This window comes from Sarcophilus harrisii, chromosome 2 (assembly GCF_902635505.1).
Source record: "Sarcophilus harrisii chromosome 2, mSarHar1.11, whole genome shotgun sequence".
NCBI lineage: Eukaryota > Metazoa > Chordata > Mammalia > Dasyuromorphia > Dasyuridae > Sarcophilus > Sarcophilus harrisii.
Window position 1 is genome coordinate 584,813,538 of NC_045427.1, and position 20,556 is coordinate 584,834,093.

General features: G+C 35.0%; 1 protein-coding gene and 1 pseudogene across 1 annotated transcript in view; one reads left to right on the forward strand and one right to left on the reverse strand.

Annotated features, from left to right (window-relative positions):
* The window catches only part of HTR7 (5-hydroxytryptamine receptor 7), a 77,973-nt gene that overhangs the window by 24,017 nt on the left and 33,400 nt on the right, over nucleotides 1-20,556 (reverse strand). The gene's annotated exons all lie outside the window — the stretch shown is intronic.
* Nucleotides 1,269-2,366, forward strand: LOC111718754 (annotated as a pseudogene).

Below are 20,556 nucleotides of genomic sequence, written 5' to 3' on the forward strand. Positions count from 1 at the left end.
TTGAATATTATGCCTATTTATTCCAAGTCCTAGCAATTTCTAAAATGATGGAAATAGTGACAGCTCATCTGAAGACCAGTTTAACTAAGGAGTTACTCATCTTATGAAATCTGATCACTAGATAATATAGATTGGAAAGGGAGGCAAGAAGGATAGCAACTCATTAAACCATCTACTAATTCTAGAAGAGATTGTAATTTGGAATAGGACTGCAGTAGGCAAATTCTAACAACTGTATTAGGTTTCCAGACAATGGATAGCTCTAGACTAACTGTTCTCTGTGCTGCTCACTAAACCTGGAATACTTTTTTTTGTATATAGTATCTTGTGTAGTGCTGACACATAGTAGGTGCTTAACATATGTTAGCTAATCTGAAATTGAATTTTATTCTATGATTTTTTTTCTTTTAATGTTATTTTTTTAAAGACAGAATTTTATATATTTGGTAAGTGATTTCCCTAGAGAGTTCTTAAGTAACTGGGGGAGAGAATACCAACCTAAATAAAATCAATAATATCTCTTGAAGAACATGAGGTATAAGATTTGAGTTATATCTTTCAGCAGCTGCCCCTCACTGTTAACTCATATTGGGAGGCTGAAGGAGACTCAGCAAAACTCATTGTCATAGAAACCAAAGAGAGAGTTTCAACAAGGAGGAGGTGATGCACAATGTCAGATACTACAGAAAAATCATGGATAATGAGGAATGGGAGGGGGGGGAAGGCTCTTAGGCTTGGCAAGAAGAACATCACCAGTGACCTTGAAAGTGCCATTTCTCTAGAATAGTGGGGGGAGGGGAAAGTAAGGCAGAATGCAGGATTCTGAGGAAGGAGGGAGTGGGTGAATTTGAAATGGAGGCAGCTGTTATAAACTGTATGTTCAAAAGTTTGGCAGAGAAAGGAATAAGAGAGGCAAGATAATATCTAAAAATCAGACTGGAGTGAGTTAAGGTTATATTATTTTTAATATGAGAACAGAATATATTTAAGGATCACAAATTTACAAACCTACAATTAAATTTAAACAAAAAACATAACTAATGTGCAGGATGAGGATATGAAGGGGAAATTTTATCACATTAGAATCACAAAATGTCAGAGCCAAAAGTCACCTTAGATATATCATCTAGTCTGACTAACCCCTTCATTAACTATACTCTTTTTTTAAAAAATGGAATGAGTATCTAATCAAGGAATTTAAATTTTAAGAAAAACCAGAAATCAGTAAATGACCTAACTTTTGAAAGAACAGTATCTTAACCAAAAGTTCTTAATAAATATTAGTCAAATTGAACTAAACCTACAATTACAATCCTGGAAATCAGAGGAGAAACAAAATAGCTAAGTAAAAATCAGTAGCCAAAAGAATTGAAAGGAAGAGTTGATAGTTCAAGAAAAGCAGCAAAAATGAATACACACAAAAAAATCTGCTAAAAGGAAAACGGAGAAAGGATGTTTTAAGGAAAAAAAATAGTTTTTTAAAAAGAAAATCAGGAGACAAGTATAAAAAATTTTATTTTAATACATCAAGATATTATTATAGGTTTCCTTCTCTCGGTAGACCAAACTTACAAAAGAACCAAAAGGAAAACACAGGAAAAGAATAAAAAAGGAATATGAGGTTGAAAATGTGAAGAAGTCTTAAAAGCATAGTATCTGGAACTCAGTCCTAGCCTAAGGAATCAGTAAATTATGTGACATTCCCCAAGAGCCATGAACAAGCAGAAATTTACTACTCCAAAAATCAGGATTTAGAGGAAAAAGAAAGAGAGCATTCCTACTACTATATCAAAGATGATTGGTGATGATAAGAATGGAAGAACCCAAATGGTAAAGATTTACAAAATGCTTAGATATTAAACCTACTAAAGATGTTCCTAGAAAGTTGTTAAATCATGACAAGAAAAGCTTTTCAGTCAGCACGTAAGGAGACTTGGAGCTAGCATCACCCCAGACACTATTCTGATCATGACAGTGAGTGGTTTTCCTCAAACAACTGGCAAGTGGCTTCCTGCTGATAACTAGCCCTTTGACTATTTCATCAGAAAAATTGTTCTTGCCATCTTTCTCAAGGTCAATCATAGATGTAAAAATTCCAAATCATCTTCAAAAAGAAGCTACATAAACTTAGACACAAAGAAGGAGAGATTTTTGACAGAAAAAAGAAATACAATATTGCAGAGCAACACTGGACTTATCAGAAAATAGTGGACTTTCAGATTCTGTCCACTGACAGAGAAAATTCCTGGCTTCATGGCTACCTCTCCATTCTCTCTCTCCAATGGAATTTATCCCCACAAGCTGGTGTTTTAAATGGCTCACAAAGAACTCTTATTAAAATTTGGAGTAGATTTCTAGCCATATGAAAAGATGCTCCAAGTCATTATTAATCAGAGAAATGCAAATTAAGACAACTCTGAGATACCACTACACGCCTGTCAAATTGGTTAGAATGAAAGGGAAAGATAACGTGCAATGTTGGAGGTGATGTGGGAAAACAGGAACACTAATACATTGTTGGTGGCATTGTGAATACATGCAGCCATTCTGGAGAACAATTTGGAACTATACTCAAAAAGTTATCAAACTGTGCATACCCTTTGATCCAGCAGTGTTTCTACTGGGCTTATACCCCAAAGAGATACTAAAGAATGGAAAGGGACCCACATGTGCAAAAATGTTTGTGGCAAGTCTCTTTGTAGTGGCCAGAAACTGGAAACTGAGTGGATGCCCCTCAATTGGAGAATGGTTGAATAAATTGTGGTATAAGAATGTTATAGAATATTATTGTTATGTAAGAAATGACCAGCAGGATGATTTCAGAAAGGCCTGGAGAGATTTATACGAACTGATGCTGAGTGAAATGAGCAGGGCCAGAAGATCATTATATACTTCAACAACAATACTATATAATGATCAATTCTGATGGAGGTGGCCCTCTTCAACGATGAGATGAACCAAATCAGTTCCAATAGAGCAGTAATGAATTGAACCAGCTACGCCCAGCGAAAGAACTCTGGGAGAGGACTACGAACCACTACATAGAATTCCCCAATCCCTCTATTTTTGTCTGCCTGCACTCTTGACTTCCTTCACAGGCTAATAGTACACTATTTCAAAGTCCGATTCTCTTTGTACAGCAAAATAATTGTCTAGACATGTATACATGTATTGTATTTAATTTATACTTTAACATATTTAACATGTATTGGTCAACCTGCCATCTGGGGGAAGGGGTAGGGGGAAGAGGAGAAAAATTTGGAACAAAAGATTTTCCAATTATCAGTACTGTAAAACTACCCATGCATATATCATGTAAATAAAAAGCTATAACAATAAAAAAAAATTTTAAATCAGGAAATAAAAGCCATCATTATAGACCTCCCTTCAGGAAAAAGACTAGAACACTGAAAGAAGCATAACATGATCCATAGAGTATTCAACCTGGAAACTGGCTTTGATCTTGCCTCTGATGCTTCCTAGCTCATACTAACTTCTCTAAGCCTCACTTGCCTCATCTGTAAAATGAGCTAGAATAGATAACCTTTACATTTCCTTGCAACCTTAAGCCCATGATCTTATGTCCTAAATTGACAAAACTCAAAGAAGTAGTCCTTTTAATCAGTCTTTTACTAGGTGCTTAGTATGTTACAGGTAACATCTGTACTGAGTGCTGGTGATAAAGACCAAAAAAATGGAATAGTCCTTGCCCCTCAATAAGCCATAAAAGAAACTATTATTTCTTTAGATTCTGAAGAAACTAAAATAATTTAGAAAAACCTAAAAACAAAACCTCAGGTGCAAGTGGTGGTAAAAATCACACAGGATTGTAAATGCAGGATTAGGAGGAACCTTGAGTGTTCATCTAATCAAAGGTTCTTAAATCTCTTTTGTATAATGGCCCCTTTGGACACAATTCTTTCTCAGCACACTGTTTTTAAGTGAAGGAAAAAAATACAGAGAATTACAAAAGAAGTCAATTATCTGAAGTATATGTGTGTGTATGTATGTATGCATGTATATATATATATATATATATACATATATATATATATATATATATATACATGCATACATACATACACACACATATACTGGAAAATTTTATATATATATATAAAATTTCCAGCCCCCAAGTTAAAGAGTTCTGATCTGGTCTCCAAATCTCTCATTCCCTACTCTGCCACCTCTTAGTCTTGTCAACAGGATATTCTCCAAATGCAAGAATATAAGGTATTTAATTCAGTATTATCTTCTATTGGCCCATATTCTTTAAGCTCATGCTCAAAACAGCTCTTTTATTTTAAAGACAAATATAGTTCTACCTTTACCAGTGTTGAAAACAATGTTTATCTTTGTGATAGTGCCCAATCTGTTATTCATTATTTCAGCAAAATAAAAATTCTAAAATTAGGAAATTATAGAGTTTTGAATATTCTCCTTTGTTTCTGAGAAGTAATTAATGCACTTTCCAGAACTCACTCTGTTTTTTAAAATTTCTTTCTTCAAAAAAAAATTTTCTCTTTAAAAAGTCGTATACATTTAAATTTTTCTTCCCCCCTCTTCTGAGACTTTTTCTAATGTGAACAAAACTTTATTTTGGTGCAAAATTCTTCAGAAGAGTCACATTATGATTGATAAATTTATATACTTAAAACTGTGAGGAAAACCTTTTTAAGTATTTTTAAAAAACAAGATACTATTTGCTGTAGCAAACAGGTTTGGCCAGAAACAATATATGAGTTTCCTCAATGAAATATTTTTTCCTAAGGTTTTTTTTTCAGTGTAGCTCTTGCTAAATATGGAAATATCTTCATTAATTCAGGCTAGATAGGATAAAATCAAATACTTTTTAGAGTTTGGTGGGAAACTGACTAGATGACCCAACTTCCTACCTACAAATACTTAGTATACTACCTTATACATAGTAGGAGAGAGGACAAGATTCTAGTCCAACTGACTACACACTACAAGAAATGCCTTCTAAGGTTTTCTTAATGGATGATCATCTAACTTCTGCCAAAACCCTCCCAGCAAGAGGGAATTTACCATCTTATGAGACAACCTCTCTTACTGTTGTATAGCTCCAGTTTTTTAAAGTCATATTTTAATTGAAATTTGAATCTTTCTAATCAAATTCAACTTATTTTCCTCTTCATATGAACTCCTAGTTTCATCCTTGGTGTTAGTATTTAATAATTTAATTAAATAATTTTAATAACCAATCCTGAATTCCAATGCATCAACTGCTTCTATTCCCATGATTTATGTCCATATCCACCATCCTCAGGTACCTTGGATCATTTCATCAGAGATAATATACCATTCCTACAGTTTTAAAATCTGTTCACCTTTGTAATCCCAATACTATGCCTTTACATCTTATCTATTGCCTTATTCTTCCTGAATGTGTTTGACCACTTCCTTTGGAGATTTCATCCAGTTCTATGGGTTCCATTAATCATCTCTAAGCAATTGATCCCTAGATCTTTATTTCCAGTTCTTACCTTTCTCCTGAGTTTTTGTCTTGCTACTCCAATTGCTTGCTAGTTACATCTCAAAATCAACATGTCTCGAATTAAACTCTCACTTTAAATCCACCACTCCTTTATTCTCAGCCTTTCTCTGTTGTTGCTCACTATGGTATAACTGTTAAGACATGGTTTCCTCCCAGGGACCAAGGCTCAAAATCGTTGATTCTTTCATCATTCCTCCATCAAAGCAAATTCTGTATCTTAACAGTTATACTACAACATTTCTCACATACATTTTCATTTATCCATTCAGACTTCTAACACTCTATTTAAGATTCCCAGTTCATCTTTTCTGCAGTAGTATCATAGCTCCTTAATTAATCTTTCTGTTTCCAATCTCTCCCTTCTCCTAATAGTTATCAAAATAATTTTCCATAGGCATAGATCCGACCCTATAATTCCCCAAGTCCAAAGTCTTGAGTCACTATCAATTTCATTTACTCTACATTTCAACCAAAAGAGACTGCTAGCTGTTCCCAGCTCATTTGTACCTTTCAAAAGTCTTCTCTTCCTTCAAGACTCATATCAGCTACCACTATATCCATAAATTTTCCCATAATCTCTCCAGGTGAAGGTATTTTTCCCTTTCAAATATTCCTATAGCATTTAGTTTAAATCTTGCCCCATCATACTCTATCTATAATATTATAATTATAGTGTTACCATTATAATACTTACCTGTGTTCATTTCAGATCTCCCCATGCAGAACATAGTTTTTTTAAAAAGATAAACTCCCTTTTTTTCATCTTTGCACATACCCCCCAATGCTTAGCACACTATCTTACACACAGCAGGCATTTATTAAATGCTCACTGACTACGTTCATACCACTGTGAATACAAATATGAATATAATAGAGTCTCACTCTCAAGAAGACTCTGAATTAATAAGTGAAAGGACAGGATATCAATAACGATGATTTCTTTTTTTTAAAGGAAGAATGAGAGAAATACAAAGCAGAGGTCCAGGTAGAGTGTTATCAAAATATTTGAGAAAGGAAAAACCATTATTACTTGAGAAAGCAAGAAGTAATTTCATAGAAGTAGCAGTTGAGTTGGATCTTGAAGGAATAAAACCATTTCAGAAAGCAGATTTGTGGAGGACTCCTTCTAGGTACAAAGGAAGATGGGAACAAAACTATATAAATGGATGAGGGAAAAATAAGAAAAAAAGAAGCACACCAGTCTGTCTGGAATAGAGAATATATGAAGGGGAGTAACATGAGATAAACCTGGAAAGGTAGGTAGGGGATGGACATTGGGACTCTTGCATCAGAATCAGGAAAGTTTAAATTTGTTGTGTAGGTGATTGGAAGCCAATGAAGGTTTCTGAATACAAGAGAAATAAAATCACAACACCTTGATAAGATTTCTTAGAATGGTCTTTCTATTAGAAAAGCAACAAAATCTATCTAAAACTAAGAATAATCATTACTTGTAATACAGAAACATTAAGGACCTTATAAATAAGAAAATAGGAAAGCGCGAATATCCATATTATAACCATTATATAATAGTTATAGGAATGTTAATTGTAGCAATCATGAAAAAGAGTGAGGAAATTTAAAAAGAGGCAAATTTTTCTGTTTCTGCAGACAATATGGCTATTTACCTGGAGAATCCTAGTGAATTAACCCAAGAAATTAAATAAAAATAAAGTAGCAGTTTATGAAACAAACACAAAAATCAATAGTCTTTCTGTATATTTGAGGAAGAGATGATTGAAAAAGGAATTCCATTTAAAATAACTCCAAAATGCATAAAATACCTACGTTAACCCCACAGACATACATAAGATTACATAAATACAATTACAAAAGACCTCTTGTAAAAAAACAAAACTGAGAAATTATTTGTGCTGTATCACTGTACTAAAAAAAAACCACCTAAATTAACTTACATATTTAGTCAAATCACCAAACTAAGACTTATTATATATACAACAGGACATAATAATAACAAGATTCATCTGAAGGAACAAAAGGTCAAGAATTCCAAAAAACAATTTTTAAAGTAGAAATTAAAGAAATGTAACTATACCAGATTTCAAAATACATTATAAAGCATGAAAACTAGGGAATGGCAATATGGCAGGTTACTCAAGAACTGACCTCAGAACTAGAAAGACCTGGGTTCAAGTCCCACCTCTCATAAATACTGGTTAGGTGACTCTAGGCAAGCCACTTGATTTCTCAGAGTTCTAGGCAAGTCTCTAAAACAATAAGTTACATGAAATGAAATAACCTGCATTGATAGAAGAAGCTTATTCATTTGAAATTCCCTTTATTAATGAAATCAGAGGTCCAATCACTATATCTATACAATAAAAATCATTAGATATGATTAAGGAATAGAAAAGTTCAACAATGAAATAAAATGGATAAACAAAATCCAAATGCAAACAAGCATAATTGGCTAATATATGATAAGTTCAATATCACAAATTCCTGAACTAACAACTCATTTCCAAAGACCTTCTGAGGAAACTGGAGATAAATTTGGCAAAAATTAGGTTAGACAAGCATCTTATATCATATTTCAAAAAATTTCTAATTGAATACATGAGCTAAATATAAAAGGGCACATTCTTTTTTATAAAAAGAAGAATGGAAGATTTCTTATATAACTATGACAAGAAGACATTTTTTAAGAAGTAGAGACAAACATAAAAGATTAAAAAGATAAACTATTACATAAAATTTAAAAGGTTCTGCACAAACAAAATTCATATGGCTAGAATAAGAATAGAAGTTGTTGAATGGGGGAACCATTCTCATGGCAAATAGTTCTGATAATATTTTCATATCTAAGACATATGGGTAATTTATATAAGTATGTAAGAACAAGAATTATTCCCCAACAAGTAAATAGTCAAGAAATATTCATGTTCCAAATTACTAATATTAAAAAAAATAAACTAAAACAATTCTGAGGTTTCACTTGACACTTATAGACTGAAAAAAAAAAAAGACAATTCCCCTAATAGTGTACTTTAAAGGGACTTAAGAATATAGACATTCAGATTCATTTTGGAAAAAACTGAATTTGGTCTTACAATTCAGAAAATATTTAGAATTGCACCAGAAAAGTCATTCAACTCAACAATATCACTAGCTGGCATATTCCATTTTATAAGTCAAAAATAGAGGGAAAGATCTTTTCATATAAAAATAAATTTATAGCAACAGTTTAACAGTAACAAAAACTGGAAACAAAATGTACATCCACTGACTGTGTAATGACTGAATGAATTATAGTATTTAGATAAAGTGGGATTTAAAAATCTATAAATAATTCAAGGAACCTTAAAAAAATTTATATGAACTGACACAGAATGAAGTAAGTATAAAATCATGACAACAATTTACAAAATTATCACAATAATAAAAAGGAAAACAGCATTCCAATGCCTCAGACCAATGCAATGACTAATCATGACTTCAGAGAATTCATGATCAAACATACTAGCCTTTTCTCAGTAGAAATGTTGTATATTATAGCTATGGACTGAGATATTTGTTGTCAGATTTGGCCAATTCATTTTAGTTAACTTCATTTTTATGTTACAGAAGCGGGTTCTAAGGGAATAGGGAATGGGGTAAAGGAAGAATTGTTGTGAAGTAATAGTGATGAATAAGAAAAATTAGTAAAACATGTTTTTAACAGTATTGGGGATATGAAGGATAGATTTGAGAGGGGCTATATTGACAGAAGAAAGGCCAGTTAAGAGGATGTTATCACAATCTGGGCAAGAAGTGATGAAGGTTTTAATAAGGCTGTACTGACAGTGGAAAAGAGTAAAAGAGGAACTAAAAGGAGAACTATTTTGGAGCTTGAAAATACATAGGTAATTCACAGCATCATGGAATCAAATTTAAACCAAGAAGGGACTTTAGAGAACATTAAATCTAAACCCTGCATTTTACAGGTAAAGACCAGTTAGGTGACAGTAACCTGACTGGGGTCACATAACTAAGAAGTTTCTAAGATAGAATTTGACCCCAGCTCTTTTTGACTTCAAGTCCAGTGCCCTATCCACTATACCATGGCCCTTATGGAAATATGGACTAGAAGCAGCTAGGTGACACAGTGGATAGAGCACCAGCCCTGAAGTCAAGAGTACCTGAGTTCAAATTTAACATACTTAGCACTTCCTAGCTGTGTAACCTCAGGCAAATCACTTAACCCGAATTGCCTCAGCAAAAATAAATTTAAAAAAGGAAATATGGACTAGAAGTCTGAGAAGAGGTTAAAGGTGAGAACTGATCACCTATTATTAGGTCATTTTATCAAGAGAGCAAGCATTTTCTGTCATGTAACCATCTTTCAAATATTGTAAAACCTTTACCATATTTCCCATTAGTTCTCTTTTCTTCGGGTTAAAAACCATTGTATCTTCATCTGTTCCTCTCTTTTAATAGTTTCCAGATCCCTTCTCTGGATGTTCTCTAGTGTATCAACTTCAACTTAAAAATATGGTCTCCAAAACTGAACACAGTTGTCTATCCAAATATGATGTAACCCACACAAAGTACAATGAGACAAGACATTTTTTCTTCTTTTGCATGTGGTTAATGTCTTTATATAAACTAGTCATTTGTCCGGATGCATTTTGAAAGAATTTTTTTCTTGTTCTGGAAGGCCTTTTAATTGCTAATCTGCTTGTTGGGGAGAATTATTCTGATGATATTTCTTATCTCTTCTTTATTTCCATTTTAATTTTCAAGCCAATTGTATTCCACAAATATTTAGTAAAGCCTATTATCTACAAGGTTATTAGCTTGGTACCAAAGATATAAAAACAAAAAGTTCTACTCTCCAAAAAGCTTATCATCTTGGTTGGAACAGGGGAGAAGGAAAAGGGGAAGGGAAAAATACTCACCAATAATGACAATGTGTTAGAATGTGATTAAATAGTAATAATAAATAAACAAGAAAGTAACACACAAAGGGGCATGAAAAAATCGAGGGTATAATCACTTCTAGGCAATGAGGTAAAGGGTGGAAACAGGAAAGATTTTATGGAGAAGGTGATAACTGAATATTACCAAATGGAAAGATAAGAGGATAAAGGAACGTACAGGAGGGGGCATGGTGAGATATGGAGGAGATATACAGTAACTCAGATCTAATGGCTTCAGTCTTCTTGGTAAAGTAGGCAACAAAATCATTTATTAAAAAAGACAGGGATGAGGATGGAATTGAAGATGTAAAAAGAGGGAAGTTTGAGGACAGCCACAGTGAGGAATGTGACAGGAAGTCAATAGAGATGAATAAAAGAAGTTCCAGAAGCAATGAGGGTCTAGCCAAGGTTAAACAGTAAAGTTGTGTGAGACTCAGCACAGTTTTGTGATAGCTTCTGTCAACGCCACATAGTTTAGGAGGAGGAGCTGAAAAGGTAGATGGTAGGGATTATTTATGTTTGGGAATTATCAGGAGGAAAGGGAAAAAGCTAAAAGGATGAGAGATTCAAGAGGAGACAAATTTTGTATAATTGAATACTATGAACTTCAACAACAGGAAGGAAGGAAGGAAGGAAGGAAGGAAGGAAGGAAGGAAGGAAGGAAGGAAGGAAGGAAGGAAGGAAGGAAGGAAGAAAGGAAGGAAGGAAATGAATGATGCTGACTAAGTTAAGGTTAAAAATAATTGACAGTGCCAAACAAGAGAAACGCCATTTCCTCCTCTAGGCCCATCAATATAGGAATGAATGGAATGGTGAACCAAAGGATGAAGAGAGATAATATCCTCAGAAGAAAGACTGCTTTAGTACAATGGATAGGCAAAATTGGGGAAGAGGAGGAAAATGAGTATCTGTTGAAATCAGAATGGTTCCAGATGAGAGTTCAGGGAACTGTAACAGGAAAGCCTCCATTTTGGAGGGTGTGGAAAAGGGGAGTAAGATAGTAGAAAATCTAAAGGAATTTACTAGCCATAGAGCAAGAACACTGCTGAATTAGCAGAAACTCTGAAATCAGTCCCTAAGGCTCTTATTAGAATGATGATGTAATGGAGCTTTCCTGACTTGGTCCCCTAGTTGCCATCTGGACCTTGGCCACAGGCTCCCTAAGTCTGCTGGTATTTCCATTAATCAGAAGCTATTTTACTTTCAGCAGTTTTCATGGATTTCTATGTTTTTAAGCCCTGTTATTGCCTCATTTATAGAAGTCATTCTTTTTGCTTACTGCCTGCATTTTTCCTGTTTCCTAGTCTGTATCAAGTTTCTTCTATTAGGTTATTTAAAATTCCTGTCTGCTATTTATTTAATGCACTTCTTATGGAATGTGAGCACTTAACTTGTTAAGCCATTTAACTTTAAAAGGGGATTGGCCTATATCCTTCCATCAACCATATTTTCTCGCCCTCTCTCTTTCACTCTCTCTCTCTGTATCTCTCTCTCTTTCTCCTGTCTCTTTCCTTTTTCCTCTCTGTCTCTCTCTCTCTTCTTTCTTTTTTTTTTTTTAACAAAGAGATGCCTGTCTTAATCTCTGTCTCTCTTGGTCTCTGTCTCTGTCTCTGTCTCTGTCTGTCTGTCTCTCTCTCTTTTTCTCTCTCTCTCTCTCTCTTTCACTCTCTCTTTCTCACTCTCATCCTCTCTTGCTCCTTCTTTCTCTTATCTCTGTCCTCTGTCTCTCTATGTGTATTTCTCTCTGTCTCTATGGTTCTGTCTCTCTGTCCCTGTCTCTGTCTGTCTCTGTGTCTTCCTATTTCTTGTATTTCTCTCTATGTGTCTCTGTCTCTTCTCTTTCCGCCTCTTCGTCTCTGCCTTCGGTCTCTCTCTCAGTCTCTTTGTCTCCATCTCTGTCTCTCTCTACCTCCCTCTCCTTCCTTCCCTCCCTCCTTCCCTCTCGATAGCTCTTGCTCTCATTCTCTCTCTCCCCTCCTCTCTATCTCCGTTTGTCTCCCTCCCACCCTCTCTCTTTCTCTCTCCTCTTTGCATCAGTGCCTTCCCCCCTTCCATTCCCTTCCTCCCTCTCACTCTCCCATTGTCTGTTTAGAATTTCAGACAATCTATTTTAAAGTAATGTGTTATTTTAGGTATATATATATATATATATATATATATATATATATATATATATATAGGTTTGCAGACTGGTTCTTTTTTCAAGAGAAATGTAAACAAAAATGAAAAGAGAAATGGAAAAATGAAAAACACAACCCCTGGGCTCATTCTTTCAATCTTTCCTGGAAAATCTTACTGAAATGGATGAGTCTGTTATCTTACTTTAGCAAATATTTTTTTAAAAATGTAATAGAATATTTCCTCAATGATTCCAAATCTTGTAGATCCTGGGATTCATCATTGTTAGTTGTCATCATACAATAAAGTAAGCATAAAAGATAAGCATTCCAGTTATTTGAGTATTATGATTACTTAAATTCTCTGGGACAGAGCAACTTAGAGCAATTAAACTGGCTCTTTCCTGGGGGATACAGGGAGGTAGGGAGCAAGAGATTCTTAAAGGGCTTTGTAAAGTAATTTTAAAAGAATAGAAACCCAGAAATATTTATGGAGAACATAAAAACATAATGAGAGAAGATTATTTCTTTTTTTTTTAATCCACCAATATCATTGAGTGACTGAGATATCAATCAGCATCAAGCCAATAAGCAAAAATACTAATTGGCCATTACCCTCTGCTAAATTATCTCATGTTTATTGGCTTAACCAGCCAGTGATAGAGGATTTGCAAATGGTACAATTCTGAACTCATCCTTCTCCTGGCACTGCTCTTTCCTTACAGCCCTATAGAACTTAGACCTATGTTAAATCAATAAAACTTTTCAGGAAAGTGACCAAGGGAAGAAGACAACTCAAAACTATGGCATATAAGGAAAGGCTATTAGTGGAGATAAAGTAATGGGAAAAAAAGACATGGGGGAAAAGTTTTTACTGACCTCAGATATTAAATATCTGAAAGCAGAGAGGCACAATGGTAAATAATTAGAAAGCTGAATTTGGAGCCAAGAAAATCCAAGAAGCAGCTGAATGGCTATGTGAACTAGAGCAGGTCACTTGTTCTAGGACTTCCAGAGCAGGTGTCATGAGTCAAACCTTACCACAAATATTTATTACATGTCTGCTTCATCATTGTTGTCATTGTTTGTCCTTTGTCCTTGAAGAGGCCCATGACATCAGGGAGGAGATGCCATGACCTGCAAGTGAATTCGATTTAAGTGAGAGAGGGCCGGGCAAGGTCACCTGCCTCACTTCCTTCTCCAAAGCCATCTGGGTCCTGGCAAGATGTTGATCAGGATGACTGGAGATGGCCCTCCTACAGATTAACACTATAGATATAAATGCAAAAAAGAAATGGGCCCTGTCCTCAAGGAGCTTATAGTCTATTGGAATGCTATAACATGCCCATAGCTAAGTACATGCAAAATAAATTCAGAAAGCAGAGAAAATTTAGTGAGCTAAACCTTGAATTAAAATCCATAATGTCCTAATTTGGGGCATTTTCTCCCATTTTCCAGATCACAAATTCTCTTGGGAGATTACATTTATGACTAAAGGAAAGTACCAACACAGATGAAATCACAGATCTTTCAAAATATTAAATTAAATCATTTTTAATCAATTCAATAAACACTTTTGGATCATTTGACCAAGATGATGAAGGAGTAATTATTTTTTCTAATCTTGGTCTTGGTCTTTCAGACCACTCCAACATTGTTAATATAAATAGGAGAGAAAGCAGTTTCAGATGTTGCCACAGTAAGATACCAAAAATCCACAGGAGATTAAAAAAAAAATGTACTAATATCAGAAAAGAGTAATCCTTCAGCACACTCTTTTCCATACTCTTCTACAGCAGGGCTGCAAAGGACTAACCAAGGCTTAGACCAACTCAATCCAATTTCACATCTCTCGGTATCAAGGAAAATCAAAAAGCAAAGGTTTACTCAACTGAGACAACAGCTATCTGTTCTGCAACAGAGCTCAGATTAAGAATTGAGGAACAGAGGGAAAGTGGAGCAAAAATGTGAGTAGAGTACTCAACTAAGTCTGAGGAGAAAGACTTAGCAAACAAGGTCAGTTCTGTGCCCCCAGAAGTCATCTGAGACAGAAATCAAGCCCAGTGAAATATGAATTGCCCAACGTGGAAGGAAGCTGAAATGATTTTAAGGACTAGTCCCCAGTGAAACTGAAATCAAAGATGAAAGAGTCAGAGGGTGATTATAAAATAGGAGGGGGGGGGGAACGACAAATTGCCAAAAATCTCAGGAAGAAGAAAATTCAATTTGAAACACATTTATAAATCATTTACTATTTGTAAGGTGCTGGAGATACGAAAGCAAATTTAAACTATTTGGGGAAATGAGTGGTAAGCATAATCACTATTTATTATAATTTCTTATAGTTCATTTTACATTCCTATTTTAAGAAAATTTCTTTTTCTGTTATATGTCACGTATATACTATTAGTTGTTTAAGATGAAAATGAGAGATCTAATCATGAAGAGATGCCAGATACCAGTATTTAATGATGCTAAAACAGTAGAAGCAAAAAATGGCTTGGTTTTGGGAAAGCTCAAAGAACTGTGAAGCTTCGCCCTGAAACAAAATTCTTCCTTTAAATTCCATTTATGCTACATGTATGTGAAGCATGCAACAACAAACTCTCTGAAGAATCAAAATGAAAGATCAACCAAAGAGTTATGGAGAGACATGGTGGGCATTAAAAAACAACCAAATATAACCAACAATGAATTTCACACAAAAATTAACATACAAGATAATATCCCAAACATCTATGACCAGAAAAGAAGGTGGTCCATGGAAGTACCGAAAGTGAAGGATAGACTTCAGTTGTTCCCATGTAATGATTATAATTAAAATAAAACCAGACATTTGGTAAAGCAATGCTAACAAAGGGATTTAAAATATCTATACCTCATGATTCAGAGATCCCACTATTATGCATCTACATCAAAAAGGGGGAAGGGAATAAGTTTCCTCCTGTTTTCTTAGTACCTAAATGCTATTTGCAGTACATGGCATCTCTTGGTGTGATTAAAATTGTATTAAGATTTTTTTTTAAAGAATATATATGAGGATGCATCTCCCTACTTTCTTTTCAGGGATAGGGGGTATGAATGTTGAATATAATGTCAGACAATAAATCTGTTGGGTAATTTTGATGATTTTTTCCTCTTCTGTATATTATATTATGGTACTTTGGGAAGAAGAAGAAAGTGATAATTTGGGAAATAAAGGTAATATTAAAAAAAAGATATCAATAAAATTTTTTTCATTTAAATTTTTTAAAAAAAACAAAGACCTACCTTCTGATACACTGGGTGGACCCAAAGAGATTTATGGAAGAAAAAGACAAGAAGCACAGGATAAAAATGAGTGGGAGGGTTATATGTACTAGTGAAGCAAGTATTTACATGAGTGGAATCACAAATTAATCAAATAAATACTACTGAAAATGCATACTACTTCTTTGTATCTGTGGACATGCATATATTTATCTCAGTGCCATCTCAAATATTGCCCATTCTAGGCCTTTTATTAGAACACAAGCTTACCAGAGGATAGGGACTTGTATTTCTTCTCATTTGAGGTTCCCCCAATCCAGGAAACCTCTCATAGTAAACCCTAACTAAATTAACATATGTAAAGTACTTTGCAAATCTTGAAGCGCCATATAAATGCACTTAATTATTATTTAATTAATTAATTATTAACACTGTTAGGTTTGTTCAGAAGATGACTGGAACAATTCATAGGATTCCAATCCCTTTTAATTTTAATTCTAAGGCCTTCCCTCTGTTAATAATTATATATAATGGTTTGTACAAAGTTGTTTATATGACACATTTTCCATCAAACTGTAAGCTCTTTGAGAACAGGACTGTCTTTTGCCTTTTTTTGTATACCCAGCACTTAGTACAATTCTGTTATCTTCCCCAGAACCTGGCTGTGGATTAAACTGGAGCTGAAAGGGACATTAGCCTTTCAGATGAGATAATAGCCTGAGAGAAGAAAATGACTGAAGTATACTGCTCTTTTTTTTTTTTTAAAGTAGTCACTTAAAATACTTACTGGCCAACTCACTTTCAAAAAGAAATGTCAGTTTCAGACCCATTCCTGAAAATATTTGCCACTGTTTTCTTAGAAATCAAACCATTAAGGAGTGCAGGCAGAGGCCAATCAAATTATCATTCAGTATCATAAATTCCTCAAGTGTCAATATGCATTGCTACCATCCAAACACTCAGTGTAATTGCTAAATGACTAGAGGGATTGTTCATCCTCCTCATGAAGGGGCTCTGTCCATCACCTAAGTAGAAGTGTTTACTTGTATTCCTGGTCTACCTGCTGCTAAATATCTTCATGTTTCATTATGCAGGTCAGTGATTTTCCTATCCAACAAATGCACTTGGGATCTTTGAAGTTAATGAGGAAGCTAGAAGAGGGGTTTAAGTTAACATTTTTACGTGTTTTATCATTGGTATTGTGTTGTCTCGGAAAGGTCTAAGAAATGCTTAGACAGAAGAAAAGCATATGGAATCAGAAAGTGATAAACAAATATTTAGAAAGCCCAATAGAATTTAACTTTTCTCATTCTCAGTTATTGCCTGATTTCTCTGAAACCCTGAGATTCATGAATAATACAGGAAAAGCATAAAATGCCACTTCTCTGGAATAAGCAGGGTATTAAGATGCAAATTGCAGCCACACAGCTCGTTGCTTTTAATGTGACAAAATCAGCTCTTCTTAATTCCTCATCTTGACATTTGCTTTCAAGAGCCCTGGCCAATATAAAGGGACAAGAAAAAAGGAAATGCAGGGGTTGGAGTCACACACATCCTCCCTTCAGCACAGCCACATGGAGAGATTCCTAAATTCAGTCCTGGAGCTTCCTTGGCTTCAGAAATCAAGGTCATGCTCCTTTGTCTAGCAGTTAAACCCTTCTACAATCTGGTCCCCCCCCCCAATCTTTTCTCATATTACCTCACTCTATATGCTTTGTTTCAGCCAAACAGGATTACCCTGTGTCCCTCAACATGCCCCAGGCTGCCTCTGTGTCTGCTCATCCTACTCCTAGATTTGGGATGTCAGCCCTCCCTCTATTTAGCTACTGAATTCCTACACATTCTTTATTTGCCACCTCAATTTCCACCTCTTTAATAAAACTTTCCCATGGCAGAGTGGATACAATGCTGGATTTAGAGTTCAATTCCACTTCAGAGACTTAATTGTGAGTTGATGCATTTAAGAAATCTGTTGTACCTCCAAATTTACATTTAGTTTCTTATCTTGGGATGACAAATAGAGTCCATTAAAGCAGAAGCTTTAATGATTTAGCGCTCCTTCACAGAATTTATAACATTGAGGGTCACAGCAATGAGGCACTGATGTCCAATAGTGATGTGACTCTGGACAGTGTTTAATGTCCATGGGTATCAGCTTTCTCATCTGTAAAAGAAGATTGGACTAGATGGGTCCAAACTCCAAATCCATGATTCTCCCTTGAATCTCACAAAGTCTTCTCTAATATTCTTGCAAGTGCCATTTTGTATTAGAGCTATGTTTCCTCCATTCAATTTCTACTACAATATCTCATTGCTATGGCTCTTAATATTCAAAGGCTCTGCCAATGGAACATCAATTCTGGCAGGGAGTGCCAAATTATCAAGGCTTCAACTACAAAGCTGCTGATGGATTCCATTTGTCACCTCAAGACAAGAAGTCAAATTTTGAAAGTGCAATGAATTTCTTAATTACATCCACTCACAAATAAGAAAAGTTCTATCTGGAGTGAATACCCACACTAAATAACAGATCTTTGAAGGATTAAAAGTCACGCACTAGATACACTTTGCAAACCTCAACAATGTGTGTGAATGTATGCTGTATACCGCCACTAGAATGAAGCCCTATTGTTATCTAAATTCTATATCTTCCCCAGAACCTGCAATAGTAGTTGTGGATTAAACTGGAGCCTGAAGGAACATTAGCCTTTCAGATGAGATAATAGATTGAAAGAAGCAAATAACTGGTGTATGCAGTTGGTGCTCTATAATACTCCTCAGTCGATCAATAAAGCTCTCAAGGGGAGGTCTCGTTAAAAATTATAAATAATGTCTCATAGGTTTTAAGCTTCATTATATTTTATAATGAAAAAGATATCTGCTTAAGAATGATATAGTCCTAACTAAGAGAAACTGGGCTAACTAGGTACTCTTTGAAGTATCAACTTGATTTATGATTCTGTTATGAAATTATCCAAGTGTGAAACAACAGTCAAGTATTAGCACCATCTAGTGGTCAGAAATGACTTGCTATTCATCTGTAAGGTATCCAGGTATCTGGAGGCATCTCCAGCTGTTTATAACAGCTACCAGGATAATTCAGGCCAAAAGACTTCCTTGAGATCCACTGTGTTAGAGAACTTTTTTAAATGTGTTTTTGTCAGAAATATTCAGACATATGTCCATTACTCTATTTTTATCTTGAAAAGATCACCATTGCAGCTAGAAAAAAACTATAGAAATCACTAATATCAAGTGATTAGGAAACTGAAAACCATGAAAAACAGTGGATATTGAGAGCAATGAATATAAATTAAGTGACCCTCCAAAGATCTCACAGGTAATAGGTAGCAGAGTAGCCAAGATTCTAGGGTAATTCAGAATTCCTTCCACCACCTTTTAGGGTAGAGCTCAAATTACTGTAGGGCAGGTATACTTGAAGGAAGAATCTAACACATTTTATAGGTCTTCACACTAGTCTTGACAAGGCAGATTAATCTGACTGCAATCAAAACTGTATAGTAGAGAACTACAATACCAACAGACACAGGTTACTCTTGACTCTATTCTTATATTCTCTCTTCCTTCTAGAAGTCAACAAAAATATAGCGTGTCATACTACTACACTAGTAGATAATCTCTGCCTTCTAAAAGAAGACCAATCTGCTTAAGTGGAAGAATTTCCACACCAGGTGTTCCTGATAGCCATTAAATTTAGAGTCCCCCAGAATATCACGACTGCTTAAAACTGTTAGAGACTGGAAACGAGCTTTATTTATGTACAAAGAGTAATGGAATATTGAGGAAATGTTTTATTCAAATGGAATCATGTGTGCAAAGTGCTTTGTTAACCTTAAATGCAATATAAATATGAGCTCTTATAGGTCCATTTGTAGTATAGGGATGGTGAGGCTGGATTGGAGCATTTTCAAAAGAGTTGGTCATGACCCCTAACTCCACAGAGAAGCCTCCAATCCAACCACCTTAAAACAACACTAAGACTTGGGGGGGGTAACATTTATTTAGTATTCACTCATTCCTATAAGTACTGTTTTTCTCCTAGCAAAATAGAAGGTCCTTGAGAGCAAGGACTGATTCATTATTTTCTTTGTACCACCAGAACTCAAGCCATGACTTTGCAGATTAAGAGTCAGAGATACAGGCTCTACTTAGGATTTAACCAGAATAGGGAGCTCCCAAATGGGAAATTCTCTCTTTATAAAAGAGGTCAGCACTTCAGTCTTAGAGAGTTCCCTAAAGCATTCATCGGGTCACACAATCACTATGAACCAGGGACAGTTCTTCCTGAGTCCAGGACTCATTCTGCATCCACTCTATACATCATTCTCACCTACATGCTTTGCACAGACATAGATAATAAATGCTTGTTAATCTGAATTGAATTAAATTATAGCCTCAAAATGTTAGAACTAAGAGGGCCTTTAGAGGTTGCCATGTCCAATATCTTTATTTTTTAATTGGATGAAATGGAAGGCTAGAACAAGGCAATTACTTATCCAAGTCTTCAAGTCTCACTATGGCCATATTTCTACTATTTTGATTGAACTCATGAGAAGGGTGACCAGAGTTTGATGAGTGTTTTCAGCCATAGCAACACATGGTGATCTTCTACTAGGGCACTGAAAAGGTTGTGAGAAACATCTGATAAGAAAGGATACTGACTGAAAAATACCCAGTTCCTCAGTGCCCTGAAATGGGCATTGACCACAAAAACATTGAAGATTTTTAGCAT